Here is a 22,229-nt window from a genome sequence, read left to right as displayed (position 1 = left end):
TCAGAGCATGGCAAGTCCTTCTGTCCCTTTGTGAAATAAAGCACAACTCTGTCCTGAGGAGTCAACAGACAGAACTACTGCTATCAGGACAATGAAGAGTGAAGGTGGCATCAGATAGGAAAGGGACCCTGTGACAGGTCTGAAGCAGATGCTATTGTTAGAGAGAAAGTACAGTCTAGCTCTGGAATTTGTCTCATCGAGCTGCCAATGGTGTGCGAGCAGCAGGGGTAGAAAGAGAATGACAAATGCTCGGGACAGGTGGCCCAGGGATACACGTGGACCAACTTCCCCCGCTTCCTACAGCTCTAGAGGAGAGAGTTCAACCCTGCACTTGGCCACACTTGTGCCCCCAGTTCAGCCGTTCCTTCAAATATTTTTGAAAATAAGCGTTTTACCACCAGTTTTTCTTCTTTTAGCCTCAGCTGCGCTGCAAGTCAAGGTGACCTCAAGCAGAAATCATGTGCTCATCAGGCAAGTAAAAGGCAGAACTTGAAAGGGCTGCTGACTGGTGGGCAGGATGGAGGACAGGGGCGATCAGCATTGGCTCCTTCCCCCTGCTTGCTGAGCTACCTCTTCATCTCTGTGGCACTCAAACATCCCCAAGGCTAGGTACGGGGCACAACTTTTTGTTTTTCAATGTGTGTCAAAACCTTAAATTCTGTGAGGTCTGAGATAGGAGGTAGGGCTGCAGCACCTGTCTCCCGCTTCTTACCCAGAAGCAAAAGAGCTTATCATCCTCCAAACTGCTCTCCAACACGTTCTACTGATTTGTCAGCTATTTATGGAGTAGGTACAGTGTGCCCAGCACTGGGCAAGGCCTACTGATTCATCCACAGAGGAGTGAGAAGAATGTAAGGAACCTGTCACCCTTCTCAACCTGGCCCTGGACGAGACCCTGGCACGGCACGGGCCGTCATATGTAGCTGACGGGTGGATAATTGAAGCAATGCGTGAAAGAGAAATAAGTGTCTCAGAGAGCTCACGGTCTGATGGGTCCAACATGAATAGCCAGAGCAGTATCATCCCAGGTAGAAAATGAGGAGAGATGCTTAAGAAGCTTAGAGACGAAAACGTTTTAGAAGCTTTGAAGAGAGAAACACAATGCATCTTAAACTCTGTATTCAAACGGTATTTCACTATAAATATTTAATTAAAATACTCCAAACATCATCAAATAGAAACAACCCCATATTTGTATCAAATAAACTCTGTTGCTAGGAAACAAGGTGTCAGCATAGCATGAGTCTTACTTCTTGCTCTAGTGGGATTCAAGAAGGCGGGGATGGAGGGGCGGCAGGGGGCTGGGAAGGAGATGACACCAGGAAATTCAGATTTAGCCAGCTAGTAAAGGCACTAAAATTGTTTTATCAAATTTTGGTATATTTAAAAATAGAATAAGTTGGTCCAAGGATAGAATAGTTTTTTGTTTTTTTTTTCAGGAGTTGATAAGGATATCCTTTAAGGTTCCAAGCATGGCTTGAATGACCCTTTGTTTGGTTGGCAGGATTTAAGAATTAAATTAATAGTTGGCAAGGTAAACTTGAAAGTCCCTCCCGTCCCTCAAATTCCCAAATCCTGTGACTCTGACACATAGATGTGTACATTTTTGGACTGTTGGTATATGTCACTCAGAATTAGGAAGGTGCCGAGGTTGTAATATTTTGAGATCTATGCAGAGTTTGTAACACGACAGTAAAGCTCCTTATTCATACCTAGGCCTTGGGTAGAATAGATTGCATTATCTTTCACTTACTGAATTTAGATTATTGTCATTTCTCCACCAAGCTTGCTTTCCACACGTAGCTTTAACTTCCATTTCACAGAGACCAAAGGTCATCTGATCAGAATTCCCTTAATTTTCCTTTCTTTGAGGCTTAACTTCTTTTCCCCTCTTCCCTTATTTCCATCTCTTTAGTTGAAGACCAGGCTGGTCTTAACCACCTTATTCTCTTCTTTTGACACCTTTTTGGCATCTCCAAAAAAAACCCCATCATTGCTTCTTCAACTTTCTCCTCCTGTATTCAGTGTATCTTTAAATCCCCACAACATTCACCACTTCACACAAGTTAGAACCTCAGATTGTTCTCCCAGCCTTCTCCCTGACCCCCACACATCACTGGGTACCACCTTCTCAGCACCTGGCACAGGGAAGAATATGGTCTCTTAGTCCGGGCCCCTTGCTTCTGGCCTAGATTCCGTGATAGGCTCTTGGCTGGTTTTCCTGTTCCCAGAGCCCTTTACAACAGGCTGCCAGGGTTTTCCTACTGAAGTGCAGGCAGCGTTTACATTACTCAGATACCTAAACATGTCAGGCCCTCTCCAGTGACTGTAGCAGAGTTTCTGAAAGTGTAAGATGTAGGCAGTGACACAGGCCAAAGTTTTAGGAGGTACTTGAGATGAATTTCACTAGCACAGAGACTCGGGATTCAGGAATATCATTTTAATCATTTACTTTCATTTGGATCTTCTTGTGATCCTTTCCATATGTCTAAGAAAAAGCATCAGTTAGCGTCAGTAAGTCAAGATCAGGCCTTAGACATTTGCCGATCTCTTTTTAGCAAGCCTATAGGCTCAGCTCAGAGCAGTAGTGAAGGAACAGTGTCAAATTAGAATTTCATAACTGTATTGAGTTTTCTGGACTTATTTAGAGCAAGTAATATGGGTTTACTATTGACCGTAGTGATAGTAAATTTCCTTTTAAAGTAAAGGCACTCAAGAAAAATAAATGCCGATTTAGTAAAGGTTCTCATAAAAAATAATACAGGGGACACAGCACTACAAAGGAGGTATAAAGGAACAGAGCTATAGACGAAAATCCAGACTCCTCACTCTCCTGTGCCTCAGACCCAAATGGGCTTAATCTCCAACCACAGCCCTTCTTCATAAATCCTCTGCTGTGGACTCAGAGGCCTCTCTGCCCTGTACTTCCCCTGCTCCGTACCCTTATTTATGCTGTTCTTTCCATCTGCACTAGCCTTCCTCACTTTTTGACCGGCTGAAATTCTATTTATTTTGAAGTCCCGAATCAAATGTTTTCTTCTCTGGGAAGTCTTCCCGTAAGTGTTTAACGTCTCATTTACTGATCCATGTGCTTGTCCTTGGGCTATGGTGCTTACTTTATTCTCTCTCATGTTAGAGTTTGTTCACACATTTACCCTACTATATTGTAAATTCCTACAGGGCGAAAACTATGCCATTTATAGATCTCTGCTCCCAATATAGATATTGAAAATGCCTATATATATATATTTGTAAATGAGTAATGAGTGGGGATTTTTGATCTTATCTCATTGTCTGCTCCAGAACCCATAGGTAGCATTTTTTTCTCTTAATAAATGAGTAGCTTTAGAAATTGGTCTTAATATAAATAAGAGTAACTCGAGCTTATTGAGCGGTAAACAACTTATGAAACACTTCCTAAGTCCCTGAAGAGAATAGATTTTTATTAGTCTCCTCATTTAAACTCATATGATTCTGGCTTTTTTTTTTTTTTTTTTTTGCCTGTTTGTTTTGTGTGTGTGTGTGTTGTTTTTCGGTGGGGATGAGTAGGTGCTGAGCTGTGTTCCCATCTACTTGAGTCTGGGGACTTGAAGAAAGGACCTTAAAAATTAGAATCAACCACTTATTCTTTTATCCAACAACTATTTATTGATGGCTGGTGTGGTTCCAGGTTCTATGCTTGGTACCAGGCACACAGAGAATCAAAGCCACCATTCTGCCCTGGAGGAGCTGAGCTGTGATCAGTTACACCACACTCCGTGAAAATAGGGACACAAGCCTTGCTGCTTTGCTTCAGGTGACTAGCAACTGACAGTAAATGAACTTACTGGACACCAGCTTTGTGTGCCAGCTCGTGTGCCGGGTACTGGGGATGTGTGTACTTCTCTGTTTCAACTGTATTTGCCACAGTGTATGATTTGTGACTTTCACCCCCTAAGACAGTATCTGGCCAATCAATAATAATAAGCTCCATTATTTTTAAATAATGGACTCGTAGAACCATGGACTCCTAACGATTATAAAAGCGTTAATCATTTGCCTGGCAAGATGCCAACTGGACTTAGCACTTGCTTTCTGAACCATTCCATTCAGTTCTGTGCCAACCATCTATAAGTCTCTGATGATGGCCCATCTCATGACGCTCACGTTTGCTCAGAGAAAAGAGCTTATGCCTGTGCCCAAAGCAAGCTCCAGGGGCCGACACAGTCAGGCTTAGTGACTTGGCCTCATCACCACGGAGGCCACAATGACAAGAAGGACCGACCTCACACTGATCCGAAGGGTACTGAAAAGATGGTACTCAAATTATAAATGTATATAATTTGATGATTATTATTATTTTGCGAAGACTCAGCCATTCCTGGTTCTTAAGAGTCTTGCGCACACACAGCCTGTTTCTATGCTTTATGGAAGACTAAGACACATCTAAACAATCTCCTTAATATGGAGGTGCCAACTGGAGCAGCAAGAGCTCTCCTTCTGATTGAGTCATGCTTTCCCGTCGTGCCCAGTCGTGACTTTAGAAAAGACTCATTAGCAGAATGGAATGGTTTTAGTAGACTGCCAGTGACTAAATACTGATAATGAAAAACTGGGAAGCATACAGGTGGTTCAAACACTGTGCTGTCTTTCAAAACATACCAAGAAAACTAATTTCAATTTGAATAAAAGTGGACAAATTACAGATACTTATTTTAAAATGCAATCTACCTTAACAAGACTTAACCCACATGTTAGCTTTTTTTCTTTTCTCTTCTTTTTTTACAATTTCACCTACATAGGCTGGTTGACTAGTAACCATAAAGGATTTCTTCCTTTGCAAGAAAGACAGTCTATAAAAAGGAAATGTAATATATGCTTAAATCAGAACATCCAAGGCTATGTGCAAAATAGATTGGAAAGTGCTTAAGAAAACTTAAGGCTGTATTGGAAAGGTACAAAAATCTGCAGCATTCAAAAAATAAACTTGTTTGGAGAAAGAAGCGTGTTGCAATTTTTAGTCACATCCCACCTATCTGTCTTCAGAATGTGAAAAAAACTGCCCATCAAAAACACTGGGTAAGGAAGAGGAACATTATTTTTACCTAGCTTGAAAACTGCTATGAAAAGATAGTCCTCTGGGGCCAGAGCAGGTGCAGCCAAAACAAGATAGATCTACAGCCACTGTGAAGGATCACATGGAATGAGGAGGTGGGGAGGGGGGAAGTGTGATTTGACACTAATATGAAATTCTTGTCAGGCTAAAATGCCATTAAAGTTCTGGATATCCTATAAAACCTGTTTTGTGAATGCTTTCTTAATTTAATATAAAAATGTTATCACAACCATGATATTGTCCCAGATAGCTGGTATCTTAGCCAAATTATAGCTTCTTCCTTTACATTCTCCTGAGAAATGCATATGATATTTAGGGAAAAGAGAAATAGCTTAAGAGAAATAGCAAGCAAACCTCATGAGAGGGCTTAGAAGAGATTCGTATAAGAAAGTCAAATGGGAAGACCCATGTTAAGTACCATCAGCTGACTTGATAGAACCAGTCCTGCATTTGGAAGCAGAGACTGTAAAACAAGGGCAATCATGGTTTGTTATGATGATCCTCCATTATATAACAGAATAAAGACTGTTTGACTCTTAAAGGTGCCAACAGTAGGCAGCATGGAGCCACTGCTGGACCCACGGCTCAGTTTACACGTTGTGGAGAACAGTACTGCAAGAAGACTTTAGATGATTTTCTTAGGCAAAGGAAAGTCATTATGCCAAGGACCACATTTTAACAGCTTCAATTCTAAGTCTGTCTCAAGATCCACCCCTCCACAATGGCCAGATTAGATTTCTTAATGACTCAGTGTTTCTACTGATGTTACCCAAGGTCAGTGAAGTCAAAACCCAGGAGACTAGACCCCATGACAAATCAAAGGACTTCTTTCACATCTTGCTGCCTTATCTTAAGGTGGACACTGGAGGTAGGTTTTTTTTTTTAACGTACATTAAAAATAAACTATGCTGGCATCTACCTAGTACTGGTCAATATAGCTTGGGTCACTGACTAACAGCTGTATGATACTGGTACCTAATACTTGAGCCAATGTCAATGTTTGATCCTTGGTCACCAGAAGTAGTTTATAGTTAGTCCTAAATATTTTATAAAGATTATTTGAAAAAAAAAACCTTCCTGATTTAAGCTGTGGCAAATATAAATTCATTGTCTGAACCTCAAAGTAAAATTAGAAAAGTCCTTTGTAATTGATACTATCACATTATGCTTGAAACAAACTTGACAAAAATGATGTTTCTTTAAGATTGGGGGTCAGTAAACTTGTTCTGTAAAATGCTAGATAGTAAATATTTTAGGCTTCACAGACCACATATGGTCTCTTTCATACAATATTCCCCAACCAGTGATTTAAAAACGTAAAAACTGTTCTTATTGTGGTCTGTTTGAAAACAAGCATGGGTGAAATCTGACTCATGGGCCACAGTTTACAAAGGCCTGTTTTAGATATCTCAGGATCCTGAAAAGAATATTTTCATTTCCTCCATTCAACCTAATATTTGCCGCTATAACAACTGGTCAGTAAGAACCACCAATTAAGACAAAGACTAATCCAGATAAGACCTCTAATAAAAAGTAAAACTGGATAAAGGGTCATGAAAAAAATCTCCTGCTATCTTTCAAAGAGCCTACTTGGACTTGTTAAGTAAGCACAGCACTGAAGGATGTGACATGATCGTATGAGGAAGTGAATCCTGGTCGTTTAAAACTCATGAGGCTTTTTATCCAGAAGGCTGTGGTCAGGATTCTGGGAAGTTCTGCAGACCAAGGGGAGCAGTACTTGCTGTGTACATTCCTCACAGGAGTAGTGCTAGGTTATCTATTACTGTTCAGAAGGCTTTCAGGAAGTACCTGTGACATGAAACACACTGCAGGACTGAAGTTGAGTGGCACAGGGGACACCACCAGTGATCTTAGAACATGGGAAGCTTCGCGAAAGGAAAGGTGGAATGCTGCTTTAGGGGCACTAACTTCTGTCCCTATGGTTCTCTGCACTGTGGAGCTCCCTCACTAATGTCACCTCGGGGTGGGGTTCCCTCTGCCTTCCCCTTGCAAACCCCAGTCAGTGATCAGAGCCACACAGACGCTGAGAGCCCATAAAGCAACGCCCAAGATCAAAGACCAAGAAGCGCTGTCAGAAGTCTGTGTGCTCCCGCAGAGTCAATGGAAATACTTTCAGGCTGAACACTGAGAAGCGTTGCAAGCAGTGCTGTACCACGCCTGTCACGTTTCCCTGAGGCCTTCTGCCTGTCGGTCCAGCGCATAATGAAGGTTTCAGATTTCCAAGACCAATGTGCCTGCACTCCAAAAGTTCACCGAGTGCTACTTTTACCCCTGCTTCAAAGAAATTTTAAATTAACACAGAGCTCCTCATTAACCTCTGTTAACTTACTAAACAGTAAAACTCTAATTACTTGCCAACGAACCAGTTTCCAGAAGATGATAAAATAAAGATGTAAGAATTTTTTTCCACATTTAACATACACTATTCCCATTAGTAGTATTCTTCATAATGACTCTTGTAGGGTTCAACTTTAGTACATGAAGTCACTCGTGAACTGTTACAAGACAGCCTTCTATTTTTCTGACTGATGGGTACACATTTGTGTGGAACTATCTCCCTGATAGGTCCTCATGGAGCTATGATAGTGGTATTGCTCTTGACCTGACAGAATTAGATGACTTGTAGGGTCTCATCTGACCCAGATACTAAAGGTCTCTGGGGTGTAGGGCTCCAGATGGTACTAGATATCGTTTTTATCTTTGAGGAGTTGAGTTCACGTGGGCCTTTCATATCCCCATTTGTGCAGAGTGTAGAATACCAGAGACACTCAAAGAATACCTCTAAAGTAGAGAGAAGACTCATCCCCTCACCTCACCAGGATCAGATAAGAGTTTTGAGCATATTATGCCAGTGACAAATGACTACAATTGCCTTCCTGGTTCTTCCTCAAGACTACATCAAACCTGCCTATCATGGCACCTTCATTCCCTTTACCATCCAACCATGCACCATCACACCCCTACCCCAAACACCTGTTCCCTCATGAGAAATGCCAAAGACCTTAGTAGGGCTAAAAGAACAGGGATCCAGATGACACAGGAGGTGAATAGTGGATGAGAAGAGGAGCAAAAGCTATCAGTATTTCAGAAACGGAGAAGCTTTAAACAGGAATACAAAACCTGACAGAGTGGCCTCTCACTCCACACTGACAATCCTGAGCTTCTTAGAAACTATTAAAAAAAAAAACTACCTTACTACTAGAAAGCACAGTAGGCAGACTACCATAATAACAGTAGGAAATCTCAGAAACTCATCCCTTTCCAGACTTAGAACAAGTCAGAAATTCTAAGGGCTGGACACCACTAAACCAGATTAAAATTACTAACCAAAGCTGATCTTTCTGTATTGGATGCTTCATTCTGTGCTGCTTTCTAAGATACAAACATAAAACTACCTCAAAATAATGGCAAGTGGAGATTCAGGATAATTCTCCATAGATACCTAGCCTGTCCCCAGTTGTGTTCAAAAACAGAGGGCTTATGATCACTAATATACCCAATCACATGAAATATTGGGAACCACTTCTTTATTTTTTTTAATTAATTTTTATTGGAATATAGTTGCTTTCCAATGTTGTGTTAGCTTCTACTGTACAGCAAAGTGAATCAGCTATATGTATACATATATCCCCTCTATTTTGGATTTCCTTCCCATTTACGTCACCACAGAGCATTGAGTAGAGTTCCCTGAGCTGTACAGAAGGTTCTCATTAGTTATCTATTTTATACATAGTATCAATAGTGTATATATGTCAATCACAATCTCCCAATTCATCCCACCCCACCCTTTCCCTTCTTGGTGTACATACGTTTGTTCTCTACGTCTGTGCCTCTATTTCTGCTCTGCAAATAAGATAATCTATACCATTTTTCTAGATTCCACATATATGCGTTAATATATGATAATTGTTTTTATCTTTCTGACTTACTTTACTCTGTATGAAAGACTCTAGGTCCATCCAAGTCTCTACAAATGACCCAATTTCATTCCTTTTTTATGCCTGAGTATTATTCCACTGTATATACATACCACATCTTCTTTATCCATTCCTCTGTTGATGGACATTTAGGTTGCTTCCACGTCCTGTCTATTGCAAACAGTGCTGCAATGAACATTGGGGTGCATGTGTCTTTTTGAATTATGGTTTTCTTGGGGTATATGATCACTAGTGGGATTGCTGGATCATATGGTAGTTCTATTTTTAGTTTTTTAATGAACTTCCATACTGTTCTCCATAATGGCTCTATCAATTTACATTCCCACCAACAGTGCAAGAGGGTTCCCTTTTCTCCACACCCTCTCCAGCATTTATTGCTTGTAGATTTTTTTAATGATGGCCATTCTGACCAGTGTGAGGTGATACCTCACTGTAGTTTTGACTTGCATTTCTCTAATAATTAGTGATGTTGAGCATCTTTCCATGTGTTTGCTGGCCATCTGTATGTCTTCTTTGGAGAAATGTCTATTTAAGTCCTCTGCCCATTTTTAGATTTTTTTTTTTTATATTGAACTGCATGAGCTGCTTGTATATTTTGGAGATTAATCCTTTGTCAGTTGCTTCATTTGTTGACATTTTCTCCTATTCTGAGTGCTATCTTTTTGTCTTGTTTATGGTTTCCTTTGCTGTGCAAAAACTTCTAAGTTTCATTAGGTCTCATTTGTTTATTTTTGGCTTTATTTTCATTACTCTAGGAGGTGGGGTGAAAAAAGATCTTGCTGTGATTTTTGTCAAAGAGTGTTCTGCCTATGTTTTCCTCTAGGAGTTTTATAGTGTCTGGCCTTACATTCAGGTCTTTAATCCATTTTTAGTTTATTTTTGTGTATGGTGTTAGGGAATGTTCTAATTTCTTTCTTTTACATGTATTGCAGTTTTCTTAGCACCACTATTGAAAAGGCTGTCTTTTCTCCACTGTATACTCTTGCCTCCTTTGTCATAGATTAGGTGACCATAGGTGTGTGGGTTTATCTCTGGGCTTTCTATCCTCTTCCATTGGTCTATATTTCTGCTTTCATGCCAGTACCATACTGTCTTGATTACAATAGCTTTGTAGTAGAGTCTGAAGTCCAGGAGCCTGATTCTTCCAGCTCTGTTTTTCTTTCTCAAGATTGCTTTGGCTATTTGGGGTCTTTTGTGTTCCCACACAAATTGTAAAATTTTCTGTTCTAGTTCTGTGAAAGATGCCATTGGTAATTTGACAGGGCTTGTATTGAATCTGTAGATTGCTTTGGGTGGTAGAGTCATTTTCACAATATTGATTCTTCCAGTCCAAGAACATGGTATATCATCCCATCTGTTTGTGTCATCTTTGATTTCTTTCACCAGTATCTTATAGTTTTCTGCATACAGGTCTTTTGCCTCCTTAGGTTGGTTTATTCCTAGGTATTTTATTCTTTTTGTTGCAATGGTAGGGAACCATTTCTTTAAATTAAGAAGGTTACTAAATTTAAGTTTCCACTATGTTCACTGGCAAAAGATATTTTCTGCCAATCCAACTCAAGCTGAATACTTTGAGCCTTACATTGTGGCTTTTGTACTTACAGGCCATCATTCTTACATGACGTTTCCTAAGAGGTTTTAAAGCTACAACAAGAGATATCACAAAGTCTGCTAAAACTTATTTTTAAATTGCATCTTCTGTTAGAATATTAAATACAATTTGATAAACTAAAAGAGTATATTTTATGTAACACAGATAGCTTTTAGAACATGAATCTATAAGAAGAGACATGAACACAAAGATATTAGGTACTAGTCACTCAAAAATCTTTTGCCCCTGAGCCAATGTGAAATACTGAGTGTCAAATATCAATTGCCATGTCCCTGTGATTTTTACTATGATATCCTGTCACTGTGATACAAAGCGTCCTATGAAGGATAGTCAAACAAGGGTCATCTGGTCAGGGAGCCCATGGCTAGAGCATCACTCTTCCAAAGTCATGACTGTGGACTGTCATAAAATCTAGCGAGGTTACACAAAGAAGAGAGGGAGCTTGGTTTTTAACAGTCTCTACCTTCATCCCTAAAACGGGGTCAGACATGTTACAGATGTTTGCCCTTGGTCATGAAGAGAGCTGTGGATCAATTAAATCAAATTATTGCCTCAACTGGAGGAGGGGGGGAAGAATCTTAAGTATCCCTGTGGGAGGCAAGTCAGGAACATCTTCACCCTAAGTGTAAAAATGACAGATAGTGTCTGGACTTAATTTTTCATAGTACTACAATCATAAAGCAATGTAAGAACTACAAAGGTAGTTGAGCTGAAAAACCATCTCCCTTTCTTCTTCCTCTCTTCCTGTTATTAGAAAATAGTGGTTACTAGAAAAGCAAGACTTCAGGGTAGGAAAAGGGCAGGAAGGAGAAGCATATGAAGCAGCAAACTTAAGGGATTCAAGTCTCTTCAAAGAGCTCACAGACCTCTATGTGTGTGTAGGTGGCTTTCTTCTTGTATGGCTTTGGGAGACAAGGCTGATTTAGAGAAAGGCAAGTATACATGGCTTCTACATGTTCAAACAAACAGGAATGAAAATGAAAAGACAAGTCACAGAAAATATTTGCAAAACGTATACCTGATAAAGACCGGTAGCTAGAACATATAAAGAACTCTTAAAATTTAATAAGATAAATGACCCAATTTAAAAATGGGCAAAGTATTTAAATATACATTTTGCCAAAGAAGACACACAAATGGCTAATGACCGCAGGAAAAGATGTTCATCATCATTAGTCTTTAGAGAACTGTAAATTACAACCACAATAAGATACCACTTTATACTCACTAGAATGGTTATATAATTACATAAGACTACACACACACACACACACATGCACACACACACACACACACACACACATATATATGACTGACAGTGTTATATATCCATATATACGTATATGACTGACAATGTTGTCAAAATGTGATGAAACTTGAACCCTCATATATTACTGATTGCTGGTGGGAATGTAAAATGGTGCAGCCACTCCTAAGTGTTTACCTAAGAGTAACAAAAACATATGCTCACACACAGATTTCTATACCAAAGTTCACAGTAATCCTATTCATAATAGCCCCTAACAGGGACTAAATGTGTATCAGTTGGTGAATGTATGAACAAAATGTGGCTTATCTTTACAGCAGAATACTATTCATCAGTAAAAAGGAACCAACTATATACACACTATATAACGTGGCTGAACATTAAAATCTTTAAGCTAAGTAAAAGAATCCAGATGCAAAAATAAACTACATATTATCTGATTCCACTTCTATGAAACACTCAGAAAAGCCCATCTATGGAGACAGACAGCATATCAGTGGTCTCCTGGAACTGGAGGGAGCAGGGACTTAATGTAAATGGGAACAAGATTTTGGGGAGGGCGATGAAACTGTTTTAAAACTCAATAGTGGTGATGACTGCATAGGTGTAAACAATTACTAACAATTATTGAATTGTACAATTAAAATATGTATATAAATTACACCACAGTAAAGTTGTTCAAAAAGAAACCCACGAGCATGACAAGAATCCTCTTTTCTTTTTACACTTTAGCCAAAAATTATGGTGGAACTCTGTGTGAAGTTTTTTTATTCCTTTATTTATTCACCAAACATTTATTGAATAATGGCCATGTACTCAAAATGGCTTTGACTTCGCCACCATGCTACGTTTAAAATATTTGATGACTGGGCCTTTTCCAACATCCCTAGGAATTTGGCAGTGATCAGACTATTTATTAATCCATGGGATTCTGAATCAGGGACAAAACAGGGCTGAAAATGGCAGACTGGGGGAATTCAAGGATTGACAATCCCCTCTGTGGGGCCTCAGGAAGCATCAATAGACCAGATTCTGGTCGGGCAGGTTGGCCAGCAGGAGGGACACAGTTCATCCAGTCCCACTGAAGGGAGTCAAGCCAAGCAGCCCTCCTGTGAACAGTAGGTGCTCTATACCACAACACCAGCTCTGGGATACAATTCTAACACCCACCTCATTCCCTAACTGAATTCTCATAACACTAAGCAAGCCCACTGAACTGTACTAAGGCTATAAAAGTTTAACATTATAATAGAGGGCACATTTGTCCAAACTCTATAAATGTTCAAAATTTGTACATTTTATCACATATAAAGGCACTTTTTTGTTCTTCAATTTCTTTTGTGATTCTAGTGCTATTTTGCAATACAGTAACATTAAAAATAAATGATATAAGGGATAAGAAGATGTAGTACATATATACAATGGAATATTACTCAGCTGTAAAAAAGAATGAAATAATGCCATTTGCACCAACATGGATAGACCTAGAGGTTATCATACTAAGTGAAGTAAGACAGACAGAGATTCCACCTATCACTCATAGGTGGAATCTTAAAAAAAGATACAAATGAACTTATTTACAAAATGGAAACAGACTCACAAACTTTGAAAACAGACTTATGCTTGTCAAAGGGGAAAGGTGGGAGGGAGGGATAAACTAGGAGTTTGGATGTACACACTACTGTATATAAAATAGGTAATCAACAGGGACATACTGTAAAGCACAGGGAACTCTACTCAATATTCTGTAATAACCTATATGGGGAAAGAATCTGAAAAAGGATAGATATATGTATAACAATCATTTTGCTGTACACCCGAAACTAACACAATATTGTAAACCCACTATACTCCAATATAGAATAAAAATTACAAAGAAACGAAATTGAGCTATTTGTAATGAGGTGGATAGACCTAGAGTCTGTCATACAGAGTGAAGTAAGTCAGAAAGAGAAAGACAAATACCGTATGCTAACACATATATATGGAATTTAAGAAAAAAAAATGTCATGAGGAACCTAGCGGTAAGACAGGAATAAAGACACAGACCTACTAGACAATGGACTTGAGGATATGGGGAGGGGGAAGGGTAAGCTGTGACAAAGTGAGAGAGAGGCATGGACATATATACACTACCAAACGTAAGGTAGATAGCTAGTGGGAAGGAGCCGCATAGCACAGGGAGATCGGCTCGGTGCTTTGTGACCGCCTGGAGGGGTGGGATACGGAGGGTGGGAGGGAGATGCAAGAGGGAAGAGATATGGGAACATATGTATATGTATAACTGATTCACTTTGTTATAAAGCAGAAACTAATATACCATTGTAAAGCAATTATACTCCAATAAAGATGTAAAAATAAATAAATAAAGGATATAAACTTTAAAAAGAAACAGAACGTAGAAAATCCTTCAGGCAAGTAGGGAACACTTGAGTTTTTGCCAATCAAGCCCCATTGATGTCTAAGACATATATTAATTTTCTTAAAGACAAAATAGCTTGAATGTCAGGACCTCTACATTTAGACTTTATGTTCTTTCTTTTTATCTGGCACAGTGGTTCTGAAGCTGGAGAGAAGGAGGACGCTGCCCAGAACTGCATACACACACCCTGTGTAATGTACTATATGGATGACCTAAAGGGTTTTCCAAAATCGGAAGACTCTCAGAACCCATACTGCATAAAATCTGGACATTGGCATGGATGTCAGGATGGGAGGACTGTGATGAACCGACTAGGTCAACGAAGTTGGATTTCTAAGCTGTTCGGCTTCTCACTTTTTCTGCTTGAACATAACCATTGCTGGTATTTTCAAACTGTACTCATGGGAACAGAATCTCAAAGCATCTTGGCAACAAATATTAATCCTTATTGTTGTCTCAGGAGGTAGACCAAAAAACAAACCCTATGTACATAGGAATGAAGAGAAAATCGCGCTTGAGAGAGCACTGGCTTGCTTTCTGTAAGACTCTAACAACCAATTTATTTGGCAAACATTACATTGAGCACTGATGCTTTGCAAGGCACAGATGCATGATGAATGCTTTCAACCTGCAGACTTTTATAACTTGAAAGGGCCCATTTTAAAGTTGTGACTCATTTATGGGCCTGAAAATGCTACATCTGTATGTATGAATCAGACCCTGGAAGTATAAGTTTACAAGGTATTACATGACCATCATCCACAAATTACAAAGCCATTGATGAAACGCGTAGACTTTACCTAGCAACAGCTGAAACTTGAAGTGGTAAGAAATAATCTAATTATCCAGGATACTGTTATAAAGCAAGGTGCCAGCAGGATGCATAGTTTATGACTACTTTTACAACTACTGAAGAAACTTGATGACAAGTAACATGCTTCAAATTTAAGTAAATCAACAGGAAATGAGGCATCTCTGGGGATCAGGGCTTGAAAAAGGGCAGGCCTTTGAGTGAGTCTCCTAAAAATGTAAGAAGTAAATCATAGACGGCAGATCAAGAAAACAAGCTCGTGTTCTAGAAGTGTAGCCTCTCATTTCGCATCCCCCTACATGTGATCCTATATAAATAATAAAAAAATAAATAAATAGAACAAATGAAACTTTCAGATCCCAGCTACCTCTCCTCCTTGAAAAACTGGCTTATATCACATTAAAAAAATAAAGCAAATGAAAACATTTTTGAAACGTGAAACTTGAAAGTTAGAACTTACATCATTTAATCATCCTAAATAGTTTATCACATAGTGAAACTTAAAGTTCAGTTTTATGTAAAATTGTCCTCTATATAGAGGAAGTCACAAATGTATATGGTTTGAGAGTAACAGGTTCACACCTACTTATAAAATGGTAACCACCACAATGGTTAATTAATTTCCTAGATGTAAATAACTACCATTCTATAATTTGGCCTTATTGGTTCTGAGGAATAAGGGTATTCATTTTACCTTAGTATGTACAAAATTTAGATGATATTCAGGGCCCATATTCAATAGAAAATGGAGACCTAAATCAGATGTCCTCTATGAATTGGTGCTAAAAGTGTAAAAACCTGTTTAGTTACAAAATAAGATAGTCTAATCCTACAAGGACTTTCCTTAGCAAGTCCTCCTTCATAATACTGATGTCTGAAGACATAACCAATTCTTGTGCTAAAAACAGCTATTTTATATGAAATATATGTTGTATAAAGTTTCATTATGGGGCATGATTTGACATAGGATATAACATTCTATGTTATAATAAAATAAGTTTCAACTGCATTTCAGAAATCACCTTCCAAACAATTAATAAGAATGCAATGTGACCATTAGTGACAGAGTTAAGAAAAAAAGGCTAAATTGATTAATGGAAGAAATGAAGCATGCTTTTAAGACACTGAATAGTAGATTCTAAACACAAATCAAACTCCACTCCTCAGGTTGCCTTGGAAAATTAAAAAATAAATACCAAATGTGTTTCCATCTGTTTTTAGTGGTGGAAAGAATTTATTCTTAATCCGCCTAAAATGCAGTTTAGATTATTAGAAGCTATTCAAAATAAATTTCATTGTTTGCTTCTCTAATTTTCCCCCTTTGAAAAAAAAGCAAAGCATTCTTAAGTCATTTTTAGAAAATTTACTCTAACTACTGCCTATTAGTTAATGCACACAAATGCTCTTAGTTTAAAACAATGAGATGATTAAAAAGAGTGTTTTTAGCTACTAATGTCTTAACTAAAGGAATCTTTTCCAGACATAGAAACAGTGCCAGCATGTCTAGTTTATTACACATTTCTACAATGTCACTTTTCTGCTTGGTAACATTGCCAACAAAGTTCCCAGTTTGCCTTTCTTTCCCCTTCTTCCTCTCCATCCTAAAGTTGGCTCCTCTCCCACATTATAAAACTTGTAGCAAAAATAAAAAGAATATATTGAACCAAGAAACATTTCTAAAAATTCTCAAACTGTATAGAAAGTTACAACCCCTTTCTATAACCTTTGGAAACTTCAGTGTTGACATAGTACTATGTTGGCCAAATAAATGTTCTTTTCCCCTCTTGGATATTCTCAATGCACATTCGCATATTAAATGCTCTGAGAAGTAAAAAAGAAAAAAAAAACACTTTTCTTTATGTAATACAGCACTGGCCCATGGTATCCAGTTCTACCCCTTGTAAAACAGCTACTAACCTTCCTCCAAAACACTGTCTAGTGAAACACACTTTGGGATGAACAACTCACCTATGCCATCTTTACAGAGCCAGTGAAGCCTCAAAAAGATTAGGTCAGGATAGGGTAATTCCTAATTTTCAGGACCACAAGCTCTGGAAGTCAGACTTCTTCTAAGATATAAATGTTCCTGAAGTTTCTCCTGAACAGCCTCAGGACACACTTCCCAGGCTGCTTCAAAAGGGAGTGTTCTTTGCAGGCCTGATGTCACCTCAACACAAGGCCAGACCAGAATCAGAGAGAGAAGGGATATTGTAATCTGGTCTGGGGCAGCCTCCTTCTGACAAGTGTAGGGCACAGAAATAATGCCAGACACTTCCTGCTCTGCTTCCTCTTATCAAAGAGAGAAAGAGAGAGAGAGAGAGAGAGAGAGAGAGAGAGAGAGAGAGAGAGAGATGAAGGAAGGGAGGGAAGGAGGAAGGAAGAAGGGAGGAAGGAAGAAGGAAGGAAGGGAGGAAGGAAAGGAGGAAGGAAGGAAGGGAGGGAGGGAGGGAGGGGGGAGGGGGGGAGGAGGGAGAAGGGAGGAAGGAAGGAAGGAAGGGAGGGAGGGAGGGAGGGAGAAGGGAGGGAGGGAGGGAAGGAAGGGAGGGAGGGAGGGAGAAGGGAGGGAGGGAGGGAAGGAAGGGAGGGAGGGAGGGAGAAAGGAAGAAGGAAGGAAGGGAGGAAGGGGGAAAGGAAGGAAGGGAGAAAGGGAGAAGGAAGGGAGGGAGGGAGGGAGAGAGGGAAAAAAGAAAAGAAAGAAAAAGAAAAGAAAAAAAGAGTTCTTATAACTTATAGGTAAATCAGAGGTACATGATCTGCCAGGGAAAGTAATACTGTCAGGAATAGATGCCTCCTATAGGATGCCCTCCTCATTATTGGATAATATTTTCCAGAAACCTCTAGATGTGCTGTGCTCAGTAGAAGGAGACAGATAGGTTTGCCAAACAAACTGCTCCAGAAAGCCATCTGCCTTTCTCTCTCTCTCAAAATCTCTCTCCTTTAAAAAATATTTTTAGAGTTATTCTAATAAACTAAGAAGAAAATTTCTGTCAGGTGTGAATCCCCTTTTATAGGGAAAGAATATTTGGACGAATCGAAGATGGACCTGGTGGAGCTCATTCAAATCCAAATTCCAAACCAAATAATTAAGTGAGTTGTGTATTATATTTAAGTATTGCAGATTTCACAAAGGAAAGGAAGGAAGGAGAGAAGGATGGATGGCCAGAAGGAAGGCCAGAGAGTAAATATCTAAGGAAATGAAAGATGCAGGCTACAGCATGTTCAAAATTAACTTGGAAAAACAAGGTAAATTTTAAAAATATCTTTGTATCTTACACATTACAGTCTAGAGATTGTGTGTAGCAAAATGGGAAGTTTAATGAAAAACAGAATGTGGAAAATCTCCTACTATCACAATGCTGGTTAATGATTTTCTTCTCAACACTTGTACAATTATAAAATGTTGTCTTTGGAAGAGAAAAGCTTATCAATCCATGTAGTTTTGCAATGAAGAATCCAAGGCAAAAAGAAGCAAGCTGGTTGACCCGAGGTCACTGAGCCCCTAAATTGCACCTACTGGGACTAAATCCCATGATTGTCCCAATCATGGCTGTGGGCTCTTTCCCTTCCCCAACCCATGGATTTGTTCCCTTTAGGTGACTGTTGGCTGCAGACTCTCATTCTTGATATGAAACAGACAATTTTCACTTTCTCATGCCTTTCTATATGAAGACAAGGATGATCCGTCACCTAACGATCTCAGCGCGTTTAAAAAGCACACATACTTTGGGATGTGAGAAGGTTTGGCACAGCTTGCCTCCGTCTTTCTGTGTTTAGGGACAATGGGTTAAAAAGCTAAGATGAACGATTTTGAAAAGAAAAGGAATGACATGTGCACGATTTTGAAGCTGTGTTATTGAATTGGCCCTTGGGAAGCATATGCACTAGGGACCACCCATATAAGTGTATGTGTTATTCCATTATGCTTTTATCGCCATTGTTATGTTGTTACGCACAACATTTAAGGAAGAGTAATCTTCATAAACTAAATAGGTATATCAACTAAGGTTTTCCATATTTATTCTTGAAACTTTATAGGTACAGCTGCTCCAGAAAATATGACAAGCCTCTAAATACCATGATTGCTAGGAAACAAAGCATTACCATAAGCAGTCTACCTTTCTTTAAAAGGAAAAACTTTAATCCCTCAAATGCCATATTTATGTAGAGAAGTTCTAAAAGAGATTCAGGTACATAATATTAAAAACTTGTCACTACAAAATTTCTCATAAAAGCAGATGGACTCACCAAACATGCTGGCCTCAGCTCCCTCCTTAGACCCCCTTAAAATGACTAGAAAACAAACAAAAAAAGCACAACCCCACAGGGGTTATGAGCGCCAATACGGTAATAAAGTAGCTAGAAAGCCAACTGACCAGTGATAGCTTGAGAAAGGAGAATTCTAGACCAGCAGTGGGGAAAAGTCAGGAAGCAACCATATTTGCACTGAGAACCAGCAACCTTGCCCCTGCCTACACACACACACACCAAAGACTCAGGAATTCTCGGCACCAGTACCTCTATGAGAGGAGATAAATGACAGAGCTTTCAACGTGAGGACAGGTTCAAACACTGCATAAAAGCAGTTAGACATCTAGATTCCCTCTTCCACTCTGTGTAACTGGTAATGCCTTTTGCCAACCTGGAAGAAGTCTGCAAATATATTGTCTGGAGAGGTAAAACACAAGGTCTATGGGCTGACTGCAGGGCGTTAAGCACTGGAGAGAGTAAGCCTATTCCATTGCAACTAGGAAGACAAATACACGTTCACATATTAACTGCTGAAACCCCTTCTTTGCCCCACCTTTCAGTTCCCAGAACACTGCCATCCAAGCTTCCACTTTCATGGCAGGACAGTAAAAACACTTCCCATGAGCCAGTCGGATTGTTCAGAAAAAAATAAAAATACGTAAAGATACTGAAACCGGTGTTCCATGCACCCACCCAAATTACCCTGTAGTGAAGTCCACAGTCAACAAGTTCTAGATGTGTGCAGAAAGCTTCTAATCAGGTCTTTAGTGTCTCAATCTTAAGTATGAGTGGACAGCTAAGGTTACTTAAATACTTAAAGAAAGCTTCTAAAACAGACAGAAGCCAAAAACAAAAACAAAAAACAAACAAACAAAAAAAACCCCAGAAAAATACATCTTTGGGGAAACAAAAAATATACAAAGGGAAAAATTTCAAACATTATCATTAACATCTCTAGAGAAATAAAACAGTACATCTATGAAAAAAAAGAATGATGCTAGTTTAAAAAATGGGCGTTTGAGGATCAAATATGAGACTTTGAAAATTAATACACAGTAAAGAAGAAATAAAATTCCAAAAGAAAGCGTTTGAAAGATAAATTGAAGTTAATCTCTATATATGAAGGGAAAACAGAGATGGAAGACAATACAGAAGGAAATAAGAAAAAACTAATAGAGGAGGGCCGATATCCATAAACAAAAAAACAGGAACAAGAATCATTAAATAATTCAAGAAAAGTTCCAAGAACTGAAGGAAATTAATTCCAAGATTGAACAGGCCCACTGGATTAAAATAGAATAACACCATGATATACCCTGGTGCAATTTTAGATCATTGATTCTAAAAGCTTCCAGAAAAAAAAAGGGGGGGATTAAATAATGAGAATAGCATCAGACTACTGGACCCTGGATGCCAGAAGAAAATGAAGTCTTCAATATTCTTCGAGAAAGTGCTTTTCAGTCTAGAGTTTTCTATCCAGCCCAGTGATCAATGAAGCAAGAGACAAGAATGAATGCTGCCATACCTGAAAGGTCTCAAAAAATCCCTCTCTTACCCAGTACCTTTCCTCAGAAGCTACTGGACGATGGAGTTTCCAAAATGAGGGAATAAATGAAGAAAGAGGGAGAAATGAGGTTCAAGAAAAAAGGTACTCAACATACAAACAAGGCAAAGGAAATCCCCAATACGATGGAGAAGCAGTTTACAAAGTCTCCAGAAATTCAAGTTCAAGGTGAAATGGATAGATTTTCCCCAATATAGAAATCCAATATAGAAAACTGAGCAAATAAAAAGAGGCAATTATTAATTCCAGAGAAAATTTTAAAAATGTGCAGAAAAGGCAAAATGTTTATAATATACTACATAGTTCAACTACAAGTGCAGTCCGCATAGTCATAATAATGTAAATATGCAATATGGATTACTGGTGTTTACATAACTTACCGAGAAGAAAAATTACTTTTTTGGGGGGTAGATTCGGGAAAGCGTGTACATGAAAGTGAAAGAAAACTAAAACTGCAACTTCCCTAAAAATCTAGATGAAAAATCTAAAGGTAGCAAATAAGCAATGCCATTTAGAAATATGGAAAGCAATTACTAAAGAAATGGCTGAAGGAATTTAAAGTGATTGCTTCTGGAAAGTAGAAATGGGTGAGGTGTGTTCTGAGTTTGCTATTTTTGCAACAATTCTCATACAGATATTTCCTTTGTTAAACTATTTGTGTGTGTGTATATGAATGTTTGATTTTCAAAAACTAAATTTAAAAATACCTAGCTACTACAAACACCAACATCCTAATATTTAACAGTTCTATAAACTCCTAAGTCATTCCTATATGTCTATTGCTAATTTCAACTGGAATTTTCTTCACCAAGGTCACAAGAGGTTCCCCCCTCATTATGGTAGAGTTCCTCCTGTTTACATAACAAATCTATTTTTGCTTGTTTGTTAAATGGCAAGGTTAACATCACAGATGCTCTAACTGATTAACCTAGACTCACTGAACAGTTTCTGAGTTCTGAGACCGTGTCTAGCCTCTACACCACCAGAGCTCTTCAGACAATAAAACAAATACACACAGTCTCTTTTCACTAACTGTTGAGAGGTCAATAAAACCAAATATACACCTATAAGCCCCTTACCGGTAATCACGTGAACACTGTTATAAAAAGGCACTACAATCAACAAACCACTTCGAGACATTCCCTACAGTTCACACATCGTGCATCCCCACTTTTCCACTGGATTTCTGTCTCAACAATAATCAATACTATAACCAAAGAGGTGCCAAAATGATTCAGTATTACCGTTAAA

General features: G+C 38.8%; 1 protein-coding gene across 1 annotated transcript in view; it reads right to left on the bottom strand.

The window, feature by feature from the left end:
* Positions 1–22,229, bottom strand: part of KCNN2 (potassium calcium-activated channel subfamily N member 2) — a 183,189-nt gene that overhangs the window by 115,420 nt on the left and 45,540 nt on the right. The window lies entirely within an intron of this gene.

This window comes from Stenella coeruleoalba, assembly GCF_951394435.1.
Source record: "Stenella coeruleoalba genome assembly, chromosome: 3".
Lineage (NCBI taxonomy): Eukaryota > Metazoa > Chordata > Mammalia > Artiodactyla > Delphinidae > Stenella > Stenella coeruleoalba.
Note: the sequence above shows the minus strand (reverse complement) of the source record. Positions and strands in the feature narration are given on the sequence as shown.